Raw genomic sequence first — 24657 nt, forward strand, 5'->3', positions numbered from 1 at the left:
TGTATAAGCCCTACTTCTAGCAAGCAGTACACCGGTTAACTCATGTTCCAGCATATAAATCATAAACTGACTGACAAAATTTCCTTAGCTACGCGTGACAAATATTTCCTTGGAGAATTTCGCTTTGTTTTCCCACACTGTAACTAACATACTGTGTACTTGAATTAATTATGACATTAATATTCGAATAACATTCTACTTTAGGCATTAAGGTCATAACAAAATACCTACTAATGGTATTTTCATCCTCACACATTTTAAGCCATACGATGTTTAAAACTTTCAGGAAAACTTCTCTTAACGAGTATAGTTATTTGAAAGTCATATTTTTACAACATTTCTCACTCCATTATCACTATCGAGCCTAGTCGGGAAAACTTAGTTTCAGAAGCTTTCAAGCTTATCCGATTTTACCCTTTCTTTGATTTTTACTGAAAATCCCATATTTTCTAGCAAAATTACTTTATTTATAAACTTTGACAATTTAAATTGAATTAATTAGTTAAGAAACAATTATATTAAATTTTGATTAGTTAAGAGAATTTAAGCTAAAAATTTATTTTATTTAAAAAAATTATTTTCGTTCATTCTTTGGAAAATTTTGGATTTTGGACCCTTTTCAAATTATCTCAAACTAAATTAATAAAATATTAACTTTCTAATATTGTGACTAATATTAAATTATTTAGTGGGTTAAACTTACTTTAATAAATGCTAAGACTAAAACACATTCCTTAGTCAAATACTTAGAAAATTTCCCCATTCTTTACTTATGTGAAAACTTGTACATTTAGGTTGTAAGTAATCTAATTTAGAAATTTATACTTCAAATACTATAGCTCCAATTGTTTTCAAACTTTGCTATTCCAAGATGTTCATTGGAAAATTTCGTACAAAACTAATCCTTGTTTCTTGGTAAAAGCTATTTACAAAAATCCAATTTCAAAACCGTCTAGAAAAGAACCAATCTTTTTAGTGAACTTTGGAAATTCACAAAATCCATTTAGTTTATTATTTAGGTTTGAAATTTATTAGACCTATACTAGGATATGTGACAATTATCCATACAAAAAATTAGGTTATTTAAACCCATTTTACTTAGTAAAAAGGGTTCCCAAACTAGGTTGTCCATAACCTATTTTGAGCTTCCAGAAATTTTTGCCTAACATAGAAAGTCCATAGCTCTCAACCTTTTTATTATTTTTCTTTGAAATTTTACAAGTTTATTTAAAAATACCAAAGCAATGTTTATTCCAAAACTCAGTCTAAAATTCAATATCTTGGTGATTTCAAGATTGCACACAAACTTTGTAAAAATCATATCATGGTAATTTTAAATCCTTTTCTGTAACGACCCCAAATTCGCTAATGAGACTTAAGGGCCTTGATTAGTGTGCCCGGAGGGTATTATTGGATTAAATGTGATTTAAATGTATAATTGTAAGATTGGAATGCTTGTATGATTATATTGATATTAATGTGATATATGTGAATATGGTAATTGTGAGAACCACATTATTATGTGGGTAGAACTGCAGAGCACGACTTGAGGTGATTATAGAGATAGATAGCGGAAAAGAAAGTCACAACGGGATTTAATAGTTGACTTTGGATAAGTCACGGGTATTTTAGGTATCGGGTAGCTATTTAGACTATTGGGTTATGAAAATAAGTATATGGAGATATATTTGAGGTTAGGATGTCTAAGCGGGAATATTGGGGGATTTTACCGTTTTGCCCTCGGGGACATTTCCGGCACCTCGAGCCTTGGGATTAACTTAGCAGGAAAGACAAAAGTTAGGAAGTCTTTAGAAAAAATATAAACCGACTTATTTCCTTCCTCAGTTAGACTTCTCTCTCAAGGAGCACTCTAGAAACATTCAAGAGGAAAAAACAGAGGAAAATTCTTGACAAATTGGAGCTGTAGATTGCTGGGAATTCATAGGAATTCAAGGGGAATTTAGAGGCTTAGCTCAGTAAACAATCCAGGACTAAATCAAGACTAAGGTAAGGGTTAATCCATGTGTTTTCCTGAAGTTTAACTTTGTGTACCAACTAGTTATTGAGGTGCTGTCCAATTATTGATTAGGGTGGAATTTAGCTGGGAAACTTGGGAATCAGCTGGACTTTGGATAGAGGAAAGGTTCTGTTAATAAGGTAAGCTTTACTCCTTGAATTAGAGGTTTGAATTTGAGTTCTTGACTGGTTAGTTTTGGATGTTTATTGTAACGCCCTACTTCCTTATAGCCGTTACTAAGTGAGTTTTAAGACAAAACAGTGTGCAATGAACTCGCTAACCGAGGTTTTGAAACGAAAGTGTGACTAATTATAAGTTAAGGCTGTAGTCTTTGAAAATGCGTTGTTTCAATAAAACCTTCTAGTATTAAACATTTGGGATCCCAAAATAAGGTTTGAAAACTATTTACATCTTGAAATAAGTTTACAGTTGATCAGTTATAAAAATTATAGATTATTACAGCCATTTCTCGAATAAACCCCCAACCAAAGCAGTCGGGCAGGCCAAACATGTACGCGTCGCTTCACGCTCTCCGTACTCGTGGTTGGTTGACTCAATCTATGCCCTTACCTGCAACACAGAGCACCCGTGAGCCGAAGCCCAGCAAGAAAACTCATGCAGTACATAACATATGCAAATTATACAGTTAATCATATCAGACAGTCCACAGATAAACAAGTCAACCAATAGACTAAGCAAACACGGCCATGCCGCCCCAGAAGCCTTACCGAAGCCTGGGGTCTCGGTCCTCACCGTAAGGAACTCACATGTATCCACTGGGTCCTACCCTGACTATGAGCATCCCATGTGCTAAGTGTTACTTCCGGCCCCGCTGCCGTTCTCGGCCGTGCCGCCCTCGGCCATAGCCGTTCATTTCACTATAATCACATATAGCATAAAATCAAACAACATTCAAACAAATATCAATTCATTTAAGTCTGCACCCTAACATGTAATGCAATATAGGGCCGTGCCCTGCAATCATCTCATCATGCAAAATAGGGCCGTGCCCCGCAATCACACTATGGGCCCACGCCCTATCCTACGGGTGCTATAGTTTTCTTACCTGTACTCCGAGCTTCCTGATGCACTAAAGCCGCGAGCACGGTCCTCTAGCACGAGCCTCCCCAATAACCTAGTCACAACACACATGAAACATTCTTTAATACTAATAAATTCATAACCACTTCCCGGGACCAATCCCACACTCTCGGGACTCCCAAATTCCTAAAACAATTCATCGGAAGCATCCCCCGAACCCCCGGAGCAAAAGCTCAAAAATGCAAAATTTCAAGTCCTGAAAATGGCCTAGCGCCGCGGCGCTACCCAAGAGGGCCGCGGCGTCCAGCAAGTCAGAAGCCTCCCCCTGCCCAGAAATAGCCTCGCGCCGCGGCGCCCAAGAACAAGGCCGCGACGCTCCTACGCGAAACCCAGATTTCTGGGTTTTTCCCTGCGTTTTCCCCCGAGCTAACACCACTCCAAATAATCCTAAGCAGGTACCCAAGCCCCAAAACCAATTCAAAACCCCACATAAACCATCTAACAACTCAGAAACATCATTAAAGAATCCCAAACACACAATCAAATCCCCAAAATCCACATCTTTGATTTCAATTTCAGAAAAATAAAAACTCAAAGTTCAAACTTAAACCATGCTCAAATTCCTCAAACCATAACAGAAACAAGCCTTAAATTACTTAGAATCCTTACCTTGAATGAAGAATCCAACCCTATGCTTCCTTGATTCATCTCCTAAGTCTCAAATTTCAGCTCCTTCACTCCTCTTCTTCTTCTTCTTCTTCTTGCCCTAGGTCTCCTTCTAGCTTTTCCTTTCTTAATTTTTAAACAAAACCACCAGAAATGGCTAAGTGCTAAACCGTTCACCCCATATAACCCAGCTGCAATTTGTCTAAACCCCTTGCCAAATGACCATTTTACCCCTCCTTACCTATCATTTCCTAACTAAACCTCAAGGGCTTAGTTGTCATTTCCTATCCATTACAATTATACCATTTTACCATCTAAACCTGTGTACTCTCTATGGTTACTACCAGTTACATAAGTTACCAAATTACTAGTCACCAAAATCTCTCAAGAACTAAGTTACAAAATCTCCGAATTACCCCTAGGCTCCTCCCGAGCCGGGTATAAAATCTCGTTGTGACATTTTAAGTTAACTTGCTCTCTAGGACCGTCTCGGCACGTGCATCACCATAATAACACCACACTCACGTGGTACAAATCACGGAATACAATTATCACATATATGCCCTAAGCGGGCTTAAATTACCAATTTACCCCTATCACACAAACGGGGTCCACATGCATATTTATTTCACCCAAACATGCATACTAATTACATATTCATTAAATTCACATAAATTAATGCAATATAACAATTATTGCCCTCCAGGCACACTAATCAAGGCTCCAAGCCTTATTAGCAAATTTAGGTCGTTACATTTATGTTCTTAGGTTTCAAAAATTAAAAAGAGAATTCTAGTGTGTGTTGGGCTGGGTTTTCTGTAGAATTATGTTGTTTAAGTCATGCTAAAAGTGTTGGGATTGTTGGGTGTTGAAGTAGGGAGCTTAAGCGTGGTTTTGGCTATGGTTTCAAGCCTAGAAATGGTGGGAATTCTGGGTTCGAAGGGAAGGGCCGCGACTCTGTTCTAGAGCGCTGCGGCCCTAGGATGAAGATGAGCCAAGGAGGCTCGGCCAGGGGTGAGCGCCGCGGTGCCCATGCAAGGGCCACGATGTGTGTCTTTGCCTGGGAGGTCCTTGGTTCTGTTTTGGGGCTAGGGCCGCGGCTAAGCTTCAAGGGTCGCAGCCCTTGGTTGTCCACTTGATCTTTTAGGGTTTTTAAGGATTTAGATCAAGCCTAGTAAGCTTGGGAACCATTCCACCACCGTGCTTGGTGGGATTTGTTTTCTCAGAAGTTAGTTTTGTAACCGAAAACCCTAACTTTAGTATTAATGAGTCCCTGTACTTTGCTTGTGACTAGGTGATAAAGGCTTAGGCTCGGGAACAGATCGTGCTTGAGGGGCGTTGCTCGTAATCCCAAAACCGTAAAGATTAAAGGTAAGAAAACTGCACCTGGTTGAGTATATGTGATGGGACTAAGTGTTCCCTATTATGAATGCTTGAAAAGATGGTATTATGCCATTCAAGCTATTTAGTGAACCAACGGCCTAAGGGTGCCAAGGGTTACACTAGCGCACATGGCGCGGCTTGGCCGCTGGTAGCCGAGGACAGCTTAATATGCACTGAGCTCGGTTTAAGCGGGCCGGAGTCAGTGGGATAAACAGAGGGTGCGGCCTAAGTTGTCGGCCCTGACTATTATGTGATATGAATGTTATAAGTGTTTGATTGCATCTTTGACTTTGAATACATGCTAAGTGTTTGGTGCGGGTTATTTGATGAGAGTTCATGCTTAGTGAATTTTACTGTCTGATATTATCGATTGTGTTGCATTTCATGTTTTCTTGCTGGACCTCGGCTCACGGGTGCTACGTGGTGCAGGTAAAGGCAAGGGCAAGCTTGACCAACCTTGATTGGGAGAGCTCTGCACGTGGAATGTACATGGCCGGCTGCTCAGCCGCCACGGTTGAGGTTTAGGCAGTGACGCGTGACAAAAAAATTGTCCATTTTGCCTTAGCATGGCTAGCAGATGTTTGTGTTATTTTGGGAGTCTGTCATCCAACTTTTTAACACCATTTCTTTTGGGATCCCATGTATGTAACGACTTAATTATATTAAACGAAACTTTTGAGACCAAAACCTGTTTAACCCTAGCATATACTTTTTTAGTGACACGTTTTCAAATTATTGACTTGATTAGCAAGTCTTGCTCTTTTATAAATACACAGTGTAGCGGTCTTGGCTATCCAAGGCGTTACATTTTCACAAATTTCTAGACCCTATGAACATCGACACATCTTAAAATTCAACATGAAAACAAGAAAATCTATAATAAGATTCATACACATTTCACTTGACCCTTTAGAAGTCAAGTCTTAAACATTTTTCTTACAAAAATCATGGTTTTGCATATGGAATGTTGGGTTCCATGCCGAACAAATATCCAAACACCCATGCATGCCTGATCAACCAAAAAATAAACATTATTACAGTCCCAATAATTAATTTAAACACATCAAACAATTGAAACAAGGCAGATTTAACAATAATATTAAATATAACACATATGAGGTGACCATATACCTCTTGATGACCTTGGTTGGGACTTTGGTGACCTCTAGCACATCAAAACCTTTGCTTAGCCTTTAGTCTACATTTATGCACTTCCCACCAGACCATAAGTTAGTTTACACAACCATGCAAACTCATCTAATAAGAGCATAAAACTAAAAAACACTCAAACTTTTACAAGAGAAAGTTTAGCCTTTTACCTTTGATAGTCTAACCTTTTCCTTAACTCCAAACCGAACTCAAGTGACCTAAAACTACGTGTGTAGAAGAAAGAGGATGAGATATTAAGTGTTTAGTTGAGAATTGGTGAAATTTTTTTTAGAGAGAAGTGATATAAGATACTCGGCCAACTAGAGAGAAGGGAGAGGATTTAAGAGAAAATGAATTTCTTGAGAGAGAAAAATATGTGAAAAATTAACTTTGTTGACTTCTTACTATTTATACTAACTTTCCTAACTATCCAACTTAAGCTAATTAATATTAGTCTAATGGTAATTTTTCATGCAGTAATATTTTCTTAGTTTCATTAATTGAGAGTTCAAACTAGGGTTGTTAAATAATATAGACCTTGCTATTTAATTTAAGTGGTCACACTCCAATATTTGTAACTCAAAATAATTTAATAAGTCGAAATCCCATTGTTGGCTAAAATGTGCATTTTTCACAAAAATGCATTTCTATAGATTTTACTCACAAAAATATACAATTTTGACTTTAAAATAAATTAATTTAATAATTTAATGCCTTATATTATTTTCCATAATTATGATTCTCAAATAACGATCATTAGAGAATTTACTACGTTAAGGTTTTCATTTCGGTTAGGGACCGAAATGCTTAGTTTGTCACCAAACCGCACATTTCACATTTTGGCTAACATTTGCAACATGGAATTTGCTTCTCAAGAATATATTATCATTCATAATAATATACATATACATCTCACCACCCCATTCATAACAAATAGTAGGTGCCCGAAATGTGGTTCATAACTACTTTTTAGTGCAAACACAACTGTTTCTAACTCCAGATCGTGCGTAGGATAATTCTTCTCATAATTATTTAACTATCGGGAGGCATATTCTTTGACTTTGCCATTATGCATTAATACTGCCCCAAACCCTTGTCCTAGCGCATCACTATAAATGACAAACCCCTCTATACCATTAGGGTAGTCAATATAGGAGCGATTTTCAGTATTTTCTTAAGCTCTTGATAGCTTTGTTCGCACTTATCTATCCATTCAAATTTAATGATCTTGTGGGTAAGAGTAGTCATTGTTGTGGCTATTTCGGGAAAGTCTTCCAAAAATTTCCTATAATAACCTATTATCCCTAGGAAACTTTGAAGCTCATCTGCGTTCTTTAGAGATCTCCACTGATTCACAACTTTAATTTTTGCCATATCTACTGAAATTTCCTCTCCTGAAACCATGTGTATAAGAAAACTTACTTTCTCCAGCCAAAATTCACACTTTAAGTACTTTGCATACAATTTTTTCTCTTGTAGTCATCGCAAAACTAGTTCTAAGTGCACTGCAAGCTCATCCTTTTTCTATAAATATATAAGGATGTAGTATATGAATACGATTACAAAATTATCTATGTATTCACCAAACACCTTATTCATTAAGTCCATTAACACTACAAGGGAGTTGGTGAGTCCGAAGGACATCACTATGAACTCATAATGCCCGTAACGAGTTCAGAAAGTTGTCCTCGGAATGTCTCACTCTTTCACCTTCAGTTGATGATAAGCTCATGGTAGATCAATTTTAGAGAATAACAACGCTCCTTGTAATTGATCAAATAAGTCATCAATTCGGGGTAAGGGATATCAATTCTTAATTTTCACCTTATTAAGCTTTTGTTAGTCTATGCACATTATCATGGAGTCGTCCTTCTTTTTCACAAACAGGACTAAAGCTCCCCACGGAGAATGGCTTGGTCTAATGAACTTCTTGTCCAACAGCTCTTGTAATTGCGCTTTAAGCTCCTTGAGTTCAGCTGGTGCCATCCGGTACGGTACCTTTGAGATTGGTGTCATTCCTGGAATTATTTTGAACACCACTTCTCGATCTGGTGGTATCCCTGGAAGATCTTTGGGAAACACTTCAGGGAATTTGCATACCACTGGTACATCGGTCGGTTGTAGCTTTGTCTCCAACTCTTTCTCCATGATAATTGTGAGATATCCAATGCATCCAACATCAAGCATCCTTATCGCTTTTAGTGCCAAGATCATTGGCAACTTCTTTTCCTGAAATGTGCCCTTGAATTCAAACGGTTGCTCGCCTACCAAAGGGAACACCACCTTCTTACGCATGCAGTTAACAATGGCTCCATACTTGGTTAACCAATCCATAGCAAATATGACGGCGTATTCATGTATGTCCAACACTAACAAGTAAAATTTCAGTTCGCATCCTACTACCCAGAATGGTACAACTATAACCCATGACCGCACCAGCATATCCTCTCCCGAAGGTAAGGACACTTAACACATATCAGACTTAGGCTCAAGCCTTCTACCTAATTTTTTCACTAAGGATGGAGATATAAACGAATGTGATGCACAAATGTCCATCAATGCATAAGCTGAAGTTTAGGTGATAAGAATCTGTCCTGCAACCATTTATGATGATCTAGCCCCCTTATCGCCTTTGATGAGAGCAAAGACTTGAGGCGTAACTCCTTTCTTTTTTTTGCTGATAATTTTTCCCTTTTGTAACCGAACTTGGGCAATCTATAGCAAAATGTCTGAGGCCACCACATGAAAAGTAGGCCTTGGAACTATAATCACCTGGATGCGTCAGTTACATTTAGTGCATATAGGTTAATTTTCAAATTCACGCCTGGTTTTCCTGTTAGTGTTTGACCTCCAATTGGGAGGTCCCGTCTTCCTCTTGATTCCTCCATTGTTATTAGTCATTGGACCTCTTTTTCCATTTCCTCATTCATAATTCTACTTGACCTGGGTTTGAATCTTCCCCATAGTCCATTTTGATTGGCCTAAAACTGGCCTTGGCTGGTTGGAATAAATCTTTTCTCTTCAACTCTTTGGGGCTCCTTCTTCTCTTGTGCAATATGACTCTTGGTGGATTGCTCGCTCAATGGCCTCATAGGTTTCCAGGCCTGTTCTCCTAGTGTCCACGAATTGCATAATATCTACTCCCAAACCTTTCAAAAACCTACTCACATTGCCTGTGTAACGCCCTACTACCCAGGGACCGTTACTGTGTGCATTTTAAAACAGTGCTAAACTCTCTAACCGAGACATTTGGCCATAATTGTGTAACTAAGTGTGATTTAAATTTTTTGATTAAAGATACAACGTTTTACTAAAACATTTTAGTATTCATTGGGATCCCAAAAATATAATTTAAAGGTTAATTACAATAAAATATTTACAACCAGCCGACCTAAGCGGCAAAATAGGGTTTAACCCTAGTTCCTTTTCAAACCCTCGGCCGTGGCGGTCTAGTAGCCGCATATGTACACGTCGTCACCTAAGCTCTCCAACTCAAGGATGGTCTAGCTTTCTTTTGCCTTTACCTGCACCACATAGCAGGTGTGAGCTAAAGCTCAGCAAGAAAACTCAATATGCTCATGAACAAGTAATAACATGTTACTAAATCATAATAGGCATGCCTAACAATAATATCCCTATTCATGCATGCAAATAAGTCCAAATAATGATTGTGGGCCCTGCTTTTTGCATAGCTGACTTGTGTAGATGACTTATGGGCCCTTCCCTTTGTATAGATGATTTATGGGCCCTGCCCTTTGTATTGATGACTATCAAGTCATAATGAAAATAGATGGCCAATGTCTCCATCTAAAATAAGTGACTCAAATAAGGGACAATTAAGTCACACACTGGGGGTCCGTACCCTAATCAGATGAGGGAATATCACTTTATGATTTTGGTAATCATATTGGGGCTTGTAGCCAAAATCAGATGAGTGAGTCACACTTTGGGCTCCGCACCTTAATCAGACAGGCGACTAGAGAGTCACACTTTGGGCTCTGTACCCTAATTAGAAAAGGGACTGATGAGTGAGTCATGAACTTGGGCTCTGCACCCATAGCCATGTGATGTTGCAGTCACCTGAGCCTTTTGGCCCTGGCTCTAAGTATCTAGCCTTTAGACTAGACAAATGCTTTTAGTTTTCATCGAACATGAGGTTGGTCAAGAATTAATGCTCATGATGATTCATTCAATGCCTATGTTGATTAGATCTAATCATTTCGGCTTGTGTTGAACACATCAATGTCGTTCTTGACTCTTAAGCCAACACCATACGACTCGTGCTGATTTCTGACTCATGGGTCAGTGCCATACACAAGTAGGCAATGCAACCAGGCATATATCATATGTCAAATATCCAAATCTAGGGCATTCAACATGCTTACTCAACAATCACTAGCATAATTATGATCATGCACATTTAAAGAGACTGACGCTCTAATCAATCTCATATTCAATATTCATGTCATGCCCTAATCACATGTATCTCATGCATCACATACTGGGTGCAATTTTCTTACCTTTGTTCCAAGCACAGGTTACCAATAAATGACCCACATGCACGATCTTGTTTCCAAGCCCCTAGCGATAACCTAGTCACAACCATAAACGGTGTTTCAACGAGTTCAAGTTCCAAACACCCAATCCCGGGACCAAACTCGCGCTCTTGGGACCTCCAATCCCACCAAAGAGGGTGGTGGAATCATCCCCCGAGCCCTCGGGTCAAAACCCCAAAAAGTACCAGAAAAACCCCATTCTGAAGACTGTGTAGCGCTACAATGCTACAAGCAGAATCAAAACCCCCAAAACAGAGCACCTAGCATTGTAATGCTACAAACCTAGAGCTACAGCGCCCAAACCAGACTTCTGGGTTTCTAACTTCATGTTCTTCGAGTTTCAAAGCTCCAAATCTGACCCCAGCCTATCCAAATCTCAAAATTAAAGTTCTCAAACATCCTAATCTCCCAAAACCAATAAAACACAAGCTTCAATTCATCCAAAAACTCATCAAAACATAAAATCAAATCAATGTTTAAAAACTTTAAAAACATAGATCTTAAAACTTGGATTACCTCCAATTATGTCGTTTCCCAGCTAAATGCTCTGGCTAATAAGCTTCAATCTTCCCTAGAATCACTATGCCTCGATCCTTGCTTGAATCCGAATCCTAGAACTCCAGTTTCCTTCGAAAATTTGATTGGGTGTCGAAAATGGAATGGGAGGAAGAGAGAACGTTCTGAACGTTCTTTTATAATTCTAACAGGTTACTTCAACCTTAAGTAGCCTCAAGAAAATCCTAATGCTCGGGGTCCCGAAAATGCCCCCGGGTGTAAGATAGTCAAAACTCCTAGAATTTCCCTCTGATCTCATTAACTCCCAATTTATCATCAAATATTGATTCCCATTACCCAATATCCCTGTAATGTGCTAAATACCCATTGACTCACTCCAAGTCAAGTATGAATCCCATTGTGACTTTCCCACTAGCTTACCTCCTAGGATCGTCTTGTGGTGGGTAACCCTAGCATAACCAAATAGTAATGAAGCACCACACATATATCACATATATGCCAAATATACCCGAAATGGGCAAAATATGAAAACCACCCAATTATTCAGAATTGGGTTCACATGCATATTTAATATACCTAAACATGCATATAATAATTTAATTGTATAATAAATCAATTATGGCCCTCCCAACCTCCTAATCAAGGTCCTAAGCCTTATTAGGAAATTTTTGTCATTACAGTCTGCCTCTATACTAATTAAGTATGGCGCAAACCTTGATAACTGGTCAAAATTTAGGGACATACTCTTGTACACTCATCGTTCCTTGCTATAGATTGGAGAATTCAACTACCTTGTATATTTTGAGTTAAATAACAGCAAAAATTCTGGCCATTCAATTTATGCTTTATTATGATTCTTCTTGGCGATGTCCCACCATATACGAGCATATTTCCTCAACATATATACCGCGCACACTACCTTCTCATGTTTAGTTACATCTATAAACTCAAAGATTCCCTCAAGTATACTTATCCATTCTTTCGCCACCATAGTCTCCAATATCGGCCTATCGTCTTCTATCTTGTTCCTCTAGAGCTCTGTTCAATTTCTGAACTTTTTCAGCCAAGGTAGGTTGAGTTCATTGTGCCCTAGTCTTCGGCGCCATGTTTGGTCGCTTGTAGAATCTCCTTTAAGGAGGTAACATTGAGGGACTAGTAATGGTTTAAATAGTTACTTAATATAAAAATTAAGTACACCAAACATATCCACATAACACAGACATCAACAAATAAAATAGATATAAAAATTTACTGCATATAAAAGTAACTCTATGCGAGTTTCAAGGTTAGGCATAGTCATCCTATGAGGTTTCCCATAAATTAGCCCTAAGGTGTCGGTTGACTGAGCTCAATTATCCTAACATTTACAAACTTAGCTCTAATTGATGGGTCCTAGATACCACTTTTCCAAATATACACATAAAGTGTGGTTACTATCCACTAAGTACATAAGTCTAAATGTTTGCTTAGTCTATAATATCTAGGTTAATGTGGGTGTCCTCATCCAAGTATTCAAGGATCTCATAGATGATTCCCTCCTCTTTAGCCTAGATTCCTTAATCCTCTTCTAGGTCCCCTTCCTTGGAATCTTCGTCCATCACCTCCCCGTTGGGGTTGCCGCTGGTGCTTTCTTGACTTCCTTCTCTTGAGCTGCCCTCTTGTCTGCCTTCACCGGGTCTCCTCCCATGCCTGATTTATTTTAGCCTCGTCTTGAGCACGTTGTGCCTATGTGCCATTGATATCCTTGATACCATTTTGAACTCTCTTTAATAGGTTCGAGGGTCAACTCAATAGACGTTTGAAAATCATTTCGACTTGGAGTTGCTAGTCTAAAGTGTCTAAGTTGATACCATCGTAGAGCTAGGCCTCTCATGTGCAAGCTGGCTAATCTTTACCCTTAAAATCAGGGAAAACTAATGTCTTCAAATATGGTGTTCATAGTGCAAGTTCAAGACCAAACGCCTTCAGAATAGTTATATGCCCCGTGGTATAGGCAAGGTCTTATATTAGTGAACGAGCAGTAGGCTTTAGTTCTTTGTTAGAGGGTATAACCTATAGGTGGTTCAACTATAATGGCGTTATCTACCTAAGGTCAGTTTGCCATTATAACCTAAAATTTATAGAAATTAGGTGAGTAACTAGGAAACAACCGAACTAAAAATAAATTCAAAGCAATACTTATAGTGAGTGTTGGTTTACCATGTAGAATGCACATGCGAGTTTGTCTACAGAATCGTCTCAACTCCAGCTATGATACCACTCTTTGATGACCCAAGAATATTAACACTAATTTTGTGGAAATTAAACCATTTATAACATTGAAAAGGTCTCAAAAATCCTAGTAAAATAAACTTTTAAATGTAATGTGTGTTGTAATATCAAGACACACACATTTTAATTATTTTTTATTTTAATTTATTTAATTGTTGTTTAGTTTCGTTAATTGTTTTTCAATTTACTTATTTTTAATTTAATTATTTAATTATTTTATTTTAATATTCTTATCTGTTATCTTATTTAATTCTTTAATTAGTTGTCACCTTATTTACTATAGTAGTTATTCTTTTATTTATTTATTTATGTATTTATTCACTTACCCTTATTTTATTTACTTAATTATGCCTTGATATAATTATATGATAATTTGTGCACATGTGTGTGTTTCTGAGTAAGCCTTGGGGCATGTGGTATGTGTGAAAGGGAAGTGTGGTGAGATCCTGATGATTACATGAATTAAGGCCTGAAAGATTGGATTGAACTGTGGTGAATTAATGAGGTTTTCTTATTCACACTACTACCTAAATTTTCGAACTATAAAAGGGAAGTGTGAGCTTGATTTTTGAGAATTCAAGAGGATAAGGGTGATAATGTGAATGGAAAGATTTGTTCCTTGGTTGAGTGGAATCAAGGGCTGCCTTGAAGAGCCACTTTCAAAAATCAAGCTAGGGTGATGCTTTGATTGATTTGGTGATATAAGATGAGAGATTGTTTCTTGATTTGATGATGGAAAATCAATCACGTGTAGAGTGCAAGATCAAGTCTAGGTTCATGTGTTTATGGTGGTTATTTGGATTGTAATCAATTAGGTTTAATGGTGATTGATTTTAGAAAATCATGGATGGTGATAATGTTTGGTGAACATGGCTAGAATGATGACTAAGTTCATGCTAGTGTGAATATGATATGATCAATGAATGATGATTAGGAATCAATTAGGCTATGTTGATTGTAGATTGGAATCAATCAACTTTAATTAGGAGGATTCGATGAGTGGCCTTGGAGCCGATAAATAGAGAGTCTAGCTCTCACTTTCACACAACACAAAGAGAAGAAGAGAGAGAGAGAGATGTGCGAGGGAAGAATGAAAGAATGAAAAAAGAGAAGGTGTGAGAAAAAAAAGAGATAAGGTCGAGGAGGTTTAGATTTAGCTCAAGGGCTCAGAATTTTCGTGAAAGAAGAAAATAAAGGTTTAAGGTAGAATGGTTCTTTATGGTTTAGTCTTCAAGTTCATTCTCATATTGTTCTTTTGATGGCTGTTTGGGAGATATGATTCTTGGTTAGGGCTTGTAATCTGTAAGACGGTGGCGCTTCATAGTGGTTCGACCTACACATCTACTTAAGGTATCATTGGTTATTTTGAAGATTGTTTGGTGTTAGTATTAGGGTAAGTTTTACTTATGGGAATGGTATACTTATGATTAATAAAATAAGGCTACTTGTTGCATGGCTCATTCAAAGGGATTCTTGGGCGTGTGACTTAATAATTTAAGCATGATATAGTCTAAATAAGATTATTGTTATTTTGTGGACAAGCTTTGATCGATAAACGAGATCACTTTCTTCTTTTTCAAAAACTTCACACACATGCCAAGATAAGGAGGTTAAACATGTTTAATTGATTGCTAATGTTTTGGAATGAATGTTGTATGATATATGTTCAGGGCATGTACTTGGGAAGGTAAAGGTGGACAAAGGTTGCCACAAAGTTGACCATGGAGGTTGTAGAGAGGACAACAAGGACTTCCTCATAGTTATCTCTTGCATTTACATGCATAGTGCTGATCGTGAAAATATGATACGCAAGTATACGTAATTGATTCAAGTAATATAGATAGTAAATAAAGTATTTTTCCTACAAGGACTATAAACCAATTACAAATATATGCTTTTAAATTTCTATTTTGCTGTAAAACATAGAGTGATTTTTAAACTAAGACTTAAAATTAAAATAAACATTGCAAGAATAAATATTGATTCAATAATTAAAAACCTAGGGTGTTAACTTCATCAACTTTTCATTATATTAATTTTATTAATCAGTTCTAAATTTCTTTATTCCAATTCTAATAGCAGGTTAACAAAAATCGATTCCTATTCTTTTTCAAGATAAATGATCTAAACATATATTTAGGTTTTCTACATCTCTGTTATAAACTTAAAAATATAGCAGACATTTAGAATAGAAACCTAATTATTACACAAGTCATACAGGTACTTTTGTCCAATATGTAACCTATGTCTATATAATGATAGCGTATTTAATTCTCATCTTTCGAATTTTGAATCAAAATCATAAATCAAGCAAATATTGATCAGGTATTTTCTAGCATTAACCAAACATTATATAGATTAGAATAAATACGAAGAATCAATAGAAGATCATAATAACATTAAATAGAAATCCAAGTGACTACATTAAACCCTAGATAAGAAAATTAGTTCATGGAAAAGAATAGAAAAAGAAGAAAGAGAGGAAATAGAGAGATGTCAAGATGAAAGAGAGAGAGAGACACCTAAAATAGTCTAAAGCATTATTTTTATAGTAATAAGGTTGTGAAAAGAGTTTTCTAAATGTTTCCATTTGTTACTTGATAATGCTCCAAAATATCTTTATTTGAATTTCAAATCTCGTAATTCTAGCTTGCGTAATCTTGTAGGTCAAATATCACCATATAAACGTCCGAATTTGACTTCTCTTGTGAAACAAGCTTTCTTAGGTCATTGAATAAGCTTTCCAACCCCACCACAAACATGTAAGTCGGATTAGTGAGTTGGGAGATATAGTCAAAATACCGAAACTATCTCAGATTCAAAATATCTCATTTTTTTCCAACAATTTATGTTTGAATTCTCCTTTACTTCTCCAATCAATTCAAATAAATATCTTTTTATTGTTTTTCTCTTGAATGAAGATAATATTTTAAATAAATTTTAAAATATTTCTCACATATCCATTTAATAAATGATAACCTGAAAAATTCAACCACACATAAAAAGATCTAAAAATATAAAATAATAATAATAATAAAACTAAGTGCGGAAATATTTTTTCTGTATGATGGTTTATGATGATGATTATGATGATGCTGATGATGCTATGTCTTGTTATGATGAGTTTATGGTTTGGCTTTATGAGGTTTGTTTTATGTTTATTATTTGGTTTGAATCTCTTACTAGGCTTTAGGTCACCCCATTTTTCCCTCTCCTCCGGCAAGAACTGAATATGTGATGGCATGGTGAGCGAGCATTGTTCGAAGAAGGTGCATGTGCTCTGTAAGGGGACCGCATCGACGACAATGATCCTATGAACACCATAGTATATTTTAAGTTTTATGAAATACATTTACTTTATGTTGGCACATATTTTATTTAAATTGCATGTTTGACTTTATCTATTGTGAAACTCAGCTCTGGAGCATTAATAAGGACTATTTTCTTTTGCATTAAAAATGTTTATTTCAACGAATATGTCCTAGTTAAATTAGGGTGTTACATGTGCACACACTAAAAATATTTACATTAATAACTTTAAGCACTGTAGTAAACAAAAAATAGTTTAAGCGTAATTAAAATTATCATTTTGAAAGTGCAAACTCCCCAAAGGTCGGGCCACATGTACGCTTTCGCAGGCAAACTCCGCCTCTCATTGCCCAAGGTTTTCCTTGATCTTACCTACAACATGAACAACGAGGTATGCGAAAATGCTTAGTAAATCAATCTAGCAACAAAGAGTAGAAAATAACAATATCAACTGATGACCTAGTCATTGTCCTCTCATCATATAACTTACCACACTTAGGGTTTCAGATAAATCTGGACCCTAATCAAACAATTCAAGAACGCCTAAGTGTCCTGGCGGTATCACAATACCTTAAGCTGAAATAGTGAAACATAAAATCCTTTAAAATATCCAGACCACAGCAGAATCATAATAATATAATATTCAATAATAAAATTGAGCCTCAAAGCCAGTTCGGGAGTTGCCAAAATTATTCCCTAGCATCTCAGCTCAAAGCACAGTGGAGACTCAAGTCTCTACACTGATAACTAATTTAGAAATCCTTCTCGAGGGTAGCCATCAGTTACCTAGGGAATTTATGGTAATTTCAAACAAAACAAGGTTGGTGAATCCACACCAGCTCTTTGAGACCTCTAGGTTTATTCAGTATACATACCTCTTGGTGAAATGTCACGGTAGCTAATCAGGCCAAATAATAAGATTTCACAATGGAGCATAAGCACCCTTATGATAGTTCAAACTACTAATTTACCTAATATAATTATCTCTTGGACAATTCTCATGGTCGCGAACAAGATTAAAATAACATAACACATTGGAGCATAAGCACCCCTAGGTTTATCTGATATACTTATTTGAAAGGTCTTAGGCATAACCCGGACAACCAGTACACAATATCTCACGTGGAGCATAAGCACTTCTAGTCATTGTCTCCAAATGATCCTTCTCTCCGATTATCATATAAGACCTACTTATAACATGCAATACACTAGTTAATTCATGTTTCAGACGCATAAATCATAGATTGACTTATAAGTTGTCCTTTGCTACACACGGGCAATCTTCCCAAGGAGAATCCTGCCTTATTTCCAAACATTGTAACTAACATACATTGTACTCATATTAATTATGGTATTGTAGTAGATTAATATTCTACTTTGGGCATTAAGGTCACAATCAAATACCCACCAATGGTATTTTTTTCCTCACACATTTTAAGTCATAACGACATTTAAAGTTCTCGGAAAACTTCCCTCAACGGGTCTAGTTATTTGAAAGTCAACTTTTTATGAAATTTCCTACTCCGTTTACACTATCGATCCTAGCCAAGAAAATATAGTTTTGGAATCTTTCAAGCTATACCAATTTTATCATTTCTTTGATAAGTTACCAAAAATTCAACACTTTTTGGTAAAATCACTTAAACCACAACTTTGGGAAATTTAATTGATTAAGAAACAATTATAAATAACATAAGAGAAATTATGAGAAAAATTGTTTTAATTTTTCTAAAGATAATTTAATTCATTCATTTCCTAATATCTAAATTAACCTTAATATTTATTTATTGTGCTAAACTCAAATTTATAATTATCGAGATTAAATTACATTTTCTTAGCCAAACACCTTAGAGGATTTCCCTTTTTTTTTTTCTAAGTGTAAAACTTTGTTAATTTTAGTTCTAGAATGCCTAGTTTAGAAAATTATAAGTCCAAAAATTTGCAACCTCTGCAGAACAAATCTTTGCAATTCCAAGAAGTTCCTTGCCAAATTTTATACAAAAATCACAATTTTTACTTGGTGAAAACTATTTTCAAATCTCTCCTTTCAAAATTGCCGAGGGAAATACTAATCTTTTTAGTGAATTTTGAAAATTTATAAAATCTATTTGTTTCATTATTTGGGTTTAGAATTTCTTAGGCCCATACTAGGATTTGTAAAAGTTATCTATACGAATAATTAGGTTATCCATATGAAATTTCTTAGGCCCATACGTAGTAAAATAGGTTGCCAAACATGGCTATCCAGAAGTTATATATTGAACTTCAATCATTTTTTGCCTAACTTTCAAAAATCATATGTCTTAGACTTTTAAATATTTTTCTTTGAAACTTTTTCAATTGATTTACCAATATCAAAATAATTTTCATTCAAAAAATAAGCCAAAATAAATTAATTTACTCAAGAACTTGTTGTCCAAATTGGCTGTATTGTACAGTTTTTCAAAGTCATTTTCTCGATTGCACACCAATTTTGCAAAAATCATAACTTGGCCATTTCAAAACCTTTTTGAATGTTTCTACATACCCAAAATATCTAATCTTCCTAAAATACATCATGGAACTAAGAAACTCCAGAAACATGTTGATAAAAATTTCGCTTGACACATTGGATTTCAAGTCTTAAACATTTTTTCAAATAAAATCATAGTTTTCCTATGGAATGTTGGATTCCATCACTAAAAAATTATCCAAACATCCATCATGTATGATCAGCCAAAAACAAGAATTATTATAGTTCCAATAATAGATTTAAACACATCAAACTACTCAAACATGGCAGATTATTAAAATGCCAAAAATAAATTAGATGGAGTTGACCATATTTCTCTTGTAGACCTTTTGATTGAATTGGCTGACCTCTAGCTATTTTTCTCCTTTGCTCAACCTTTATTCTACATATTTACACTCCCTACAAGCGCAACAATTAGATTACACAAGCTAACAACTTCATCTAGGGAAACAAATAAAAAAAATTCAAAACTTAGACAAAGAAAAGTATAGATTTTTACCTTTAGTTATTATAGATTGTATACTTTTTCCTTAGCTCCAAACAAAGACCAAGTAGCTTAGGGTTATGAGTATTGAACGAAGGATATGAGAGATTGAGTATTTGAGTGAGGATTTGTGAAACAAATTAAGAGAGAAGCAATTTTTTCACAAATTTGTGAAAAAAGTTGGGAAACGTTGGGCACAAAGTTTTGTAAAATGCACAAAGGAAGACTTGTTTGACTTATTCCTCAATCTGTCGCCCCAACTAAAGTTTATTAGCTTTGGTTTAGTTTTTAATTAATCACAATTCAGTTAGTTAATCCTAATCTTAATGGTTTATTTTTCTAAAAGTTACCGTGTAGTAATTTTCTTCTTACCTCACCAAATTAAAATCTTAATCTAGGTTTCTTAAATTAAATAGACCTTTCCATTTAATTTAACTGGTCACACTCCTATATTTATAACTCAAGTAATTTAATTAGCCAAAGTCCCCTTTTTGGCTAAATGTGAATTTTTCACAAAAATGCATTTTTAAAGGTTTTTCACACAAAAATCAAACTTTTTGACCTTAATATAAATCAATAAAATAATTTAATGCCCAATAATATTTTGCCATAATTATGATTCTCAAATAATAATTTATCTGAGAATTTACCGGATGAGGGTTTCCATTTAGGTCCGGGACCAAAATGCTCACTTTGTCAGCAAACTGCACATTTTATACTTACGCTAACATTAGCAACATGAAATTTAATTTTCAAGCATATATTATTATTATTCATTACAATGTTCATACACAACTCACCTCCCCATTCTTAGATACTAGCAGGTGCCCGAAACGCGGGGCGTTACAATTATCTCGCCCACAATGAAGGGCTCCTGCAATGTTGTCTTAAGAGTAGATGCAATTAATGTACTTTGGGGAGTAAGAGCTTTTCATCAAAGAATTTAAATTCCATATATTGAGTTATGAGGAATTTCTTGGTACCTTCTTCTTCGGTTTTATACTTTTTCTCAAGTGCATCCCAAATCTCTTTTGTTGATGTTGTGTTTGTGTAGAGATCATAAAGGCAATCTGAAAGACTGTTGAGTAAGTGGCCTCGGTATATGAGCTCATCTTCTACCTGCTTATTTCTTTCTTTATCACTTCTTCAATATCATCAACATTTGGACACCCAAAGTCTTCAAATCTTTGTCAAGAATGTAATGAACATTCAATGTTGTGAGAAGAAACTTGATATTGTCTTGCCATCGCACAAGATTGGAGCCATCGAATCGATATATTCTCACTAGAACTTAGGACATGAAATTGAGGGCTGAGATTGATGAACTTTCCTCCATAACTTTGGTTGGTATAAAAACCTTAGAAATAAACAATTTTGGAAGATAAAACTAGGGAGGGTTAGAGATTTTTGATTATTGGCTATACATAATATTTGAATGTTACAATTCAAATAATCAATTCAAAGATAATCAACTTTACAATGGAGGAATTAACTCAAAGAAAATAGCACAAATAAGAACAAGTGATAGAACAAATATTTGGGGAATGATACCCTTAGTTACACAAAATCATAAAGACAATGATTTTATGTGAATGAATGGAAGTGACAAAGGGTTGACACAAATTAAATTTTTTGTCTAACATTCTATATGTAGCCTCATCTTAGAGATTTCTTAAAGCTACCACAAGTTGGAATGAGATTTATATTTACAAGCCTTGAATCTTTATACAAGTAAGGCTTTCTTGATGAAGATCTTGGAGAAATCTAGTAATCTTGCAACTAGAGAGAGTGTGGTGAGTGAACCATTTACCAAAACTCAAAGAAACCCTTTAAATAGTATAGGAACCCTCATTAGCCTCAACCAAATTATGTAATTGTACGGTCTCATACGGACCACCCAAGCAACGCGTCGCCTAGCAGTGATGACAAGCGATGCATCGCCTGCTGGGGGTTTTTAAATGAGGCGCTGCGTCACTTCCCACAGGAGACACAATGTAGATGCCTCTGTAATAATGCCCCCAAACGCACCACTAAACGTCTCCAAATGTCTCCACACTTTTTGGGTACTCTTATTTACACCAAAGAAACACTTTGGATAAAAAACGATAATTTATTGATGCCTATACCAAATGTTAACCCATTGATGTTGGCTTTAGTGAAATTTTTATGAATTTTGCACCTCTTTGTACCGAACCAATTCTACCATTTATTTAATTAATCATATCAATATAAGTCAAAATAATTGATTCATTGTTTTTGTTTAAACCATTTGGCTACTACTCTAGCCTTGAATGTTTGTAAGGTGCCATCAGTGTGATATTTTCTTCAAAATACCCACTTGCACCCAATTTTTTTGGAACCTTGTGGAAGGTCCACTAATTCTCATTTGTGGTATGACATAATTGAATCCATCTCATTGTTTATTTCCTCCTTTCGAAAAGTCGAGTCTCTCGAAGACATAGCTTCTTTGTAGGTTTCACGATCATCCTCAACTTGAAGAACCATAAGAATTTCCATGTGACTTCTTCAACATTTCCATCTATTAGGTAGAGTATCTCCACTTGAGAACATTTCTCATTTGATCCCAACTCTTTATGCCGTTTCTTCTCAGATGCAATATAGGATGCTCATCAACCTTTGGATCTTTATCCTGATGAGATACTCAAACACATGGGGGTTCTTGTAAAACGCCATAATCTAGTGCTTTGTAAAACATTCACATATTCATTGGTTTATAAAAGAAAGCCACTTATTATAAAGTATTCAGTGGGGTCTTGCTTAAAACATGCAAGTTGGGCCCAATAGTTTAAAAAGAAAAATATTATTTTTTCATGCAAGGTTCTTAAACAACCAAACGTTCAAGTCCCACTGATAAATTTAAAAAGTCTCATTAAACATAACATTATTAAAATAAAATGGCGTTTTAAACTGATCGTTTCTCTTCCATAGGATGCCCCCACGCCATACACACCAGGACGACAGAACTTCCCACATCACCAAGCATGCCATAGAGAAACCTATTTGCTATCTAGAAGGGAAAGTAAAGGGGTGAGCTAAAAGCCCAGTAAGGAAGTACAAACAACAACAAGTAAGATACAACAACTCACAAACACATTCATCCATCTTTATACATCATAGCATCATTGTCATAATGGTGTAAATATCATAAGCATAAACATAGTCACGTCTACATTAACATCATCCTAACATAAACATCATAACATCATCATAAAATAAACATCATAATATCATCATAAACATTTCCTTGTGAACATGGCCCGCTAACTTGTCCATGTCACCCTTTGAGGTAAACATGATCTCTGGTCCTTGAATAACCTCGGTGCGTTCGCCCTTGGAGTTACGTCTTCATATCCTTAGTAACTCGGGTTATGTCTACATATCCTTAACAACCCCTTTTTGATGTGTCGCGTTCATCACGCTAACATCCATTCATTGCACACAACATTCATACAATCCAAACATATCATCATATTAAAGCATTCCATAATTTATAGCGCAAAGCATCATAACACTTTCATACAAACAATCTTACCATTCACAACATAAATAAACATAAATTCTATCTAACTTCCTTACCTCAGGTCCAAGCTAAGTAAAACGACAACTTCTCAATGAGCTTATACCATAATCAAAATAACATTCCTTAGCATCACATAAACTCCATTTTGCCCACTCAAATAGCTCATGTGTGCATGAGCCATGCACACATGGTGTGAGTTACTCATAACATCTAAACAATGCATAATTACACATAAGGTCATAAAAGAATAATGCACATTCTACCTATATTGCATGCATGATCTTGCTATAAAAACTACATGGTTGCATAATAGACATATTTTTTAACGGAAAAGTGAATTTGCATGCGACATGCATACATGGGGACGTTGTGTAAAAGTGGCGTTAAAAACGATAATCCTACGCATCTTACTTCTATCGTTATGAAAATAACAAAATTATAACATGCTTCGATTACCATTATTTATCTCTTTAAAATTCTCAAGTTGATTAATCCTCCAAAGCATTATTTTTATAATAATTTAATCAACCATTAAAAATATATATAATTATTCCATTAATCACGTTTAATTTTCATAAAATAACAAAGACTAACAATTATGTAAAATACTCATAATTTAATATGTTTATTTAGAAAATAACATTATAAGCCAATTAACAAATTTACAAATTTAATGTGAGAAAAAGATAATTTTTAGATGTGGAAAAATACATTTTTACTTGTGTTACTTTTAAAGATTAAATTTATAAATTAAATAAATGCATATGTGACAATCCAATGATTATTTTTATAAATATTTAACTAACCTTTCAACCAAATTTTATTTACTTAAAATTCACAAGTGAACTAAATTCAACATTTTCTTAATCAAAATAAAGAAAAATCATAACTATTAAAATAAACACTCATGTTCTATTAAAAATACCACTTTTAATATTTCCATTGTTTAGGGTATTAATTTATTTTATGATATTCACCAAATTTCTTTTATTAAAATACAACTTCACATTTATTTTTACGAAAATTCCAACAACCAATTATATCGTTAAAATCACCATTTTAATTTTTTTAAAACTCATATTTTCATCAAAATATAAAAAAATATGTAGGTAATTATTTGTGCAAAAATATCATTTTAAGTGTGAATTAAGACACCATTTTATTCTCACAAATACAACATATCATTAGAGACATTTCTTATGCATGCATATC

Source organism: Humulus lupulus, chromosome 3 (assembly GCF_963169125.1).
Source record: "Humulus lupulus chromosome 3, drHumLupu1.1, whole genome shotgun sequence".
NCBI lineage: Eukaryota > Viridiplantae > Streptophyta > Magnoliopsida > Rosales > Cannabaceae > Humulus > Humulus lupulus.